Source organism: Salvelinus sp. IW2-2015, unplaced genomic scaffold (assembly GCF_002910315.2).
Source record: "Salvelinus sp. IW2-2015 unplaced genomic scaffold, ASM291031v2 Un_scaffold3141, whole genome shotgun sequence".
NCBI classification, from domain to species: Eukaryota; Metazoa; Chordata; class Actinopteri; order Salmoniformes; family Salmonidae; genus Salvelinus; species Salvelinus sp. IW2-2015.
The window spans coordinates 69,108-70,137 of record NW_019944430.1 but is presented as its reverse complement, the minus strand read 5'-3'; positions in this window follow the sequence as shown (position 1 = coordinate 70,137).

Sequence of the window (1,030 nt, the reverse complement as noted above, 5' to 3'; positions counted from 1 at the left end):
TACCACGCTGCATATTGGTCCTCCGATCCTTCAAACTTTTCCTCCTCAAACGAGGAGGAAGAAGACAGCCGTGAACACATAAGCTGTTCATGTGATGTGTCATCCATTACTCTCACGTGTTACAAAATATGCTTTCACCATATTTATTCAATATCTTTTATTTCTCTCCTAGGAATCATATTTTATGCAGTGCTGGTGAAATGGACAATCAAACATGTCAGCTGTTGCTTCATTGGATAATACAATTTCAATGTAATTTATATCTTGTACAATCTATCCATTCTTTTGAAAGAATATGGATTGTCCTACATGAAATTCTCTGAAYGATGAGGAAGGAATCCAGCAGGTTGTCCTACAGGAAAATGGCCGCCCTGGAAATCTTGTGGAACTACCTGTAGGACTCTTACCAACAGGATATTGTCGTGGCAGAATCAGATTTAGCAAGGTAACATAGATAAGATAACATAAGATGTTATTTTTAAATCTGATTCTGCCACGACAATATCCCACAGGATTTTGGGGCCATTCTGGTGTAAGACAATTCCAATAGGCAGTCCTTCAGGATTTATTTGAGGTCTACCTGCATGATTCCTACAGGATCCTGCAGGAAAGTGGCCCCGAAAATCCTGTGGGATATCCTGCAGAACATCCTACTGTATTCCTGCAGGATATATATTCTGCAGTATTCCTGTAGGACTTTTTTGTAAGGGCTGAACAAATTTGAGGTRTTGTGAACGAAAAACTTGAAAGTTGTGAGAAATGGTTGCAACTTCCTGTGCGTGTTTACAGTGAACACTGAGGTTGTACCCTTACAGTTTTAGACAGTACCCAATAGCCTATTATCACAACTCAGGTTAAGACCCAGATGCAGACACAGGAGGTGGATCGTACGAGTCTCAGAGTTTATTAAAGTTCAAGGGGCAGGCAAAAGGTAAGTCAAGACAGGCAGGTACAGGACAGCAGTCAATCGGTAGGTCAAGACAGGCAGGTACAGGACAGCAGTCAATCGGTAGGTCAAGACAGGCAGGTA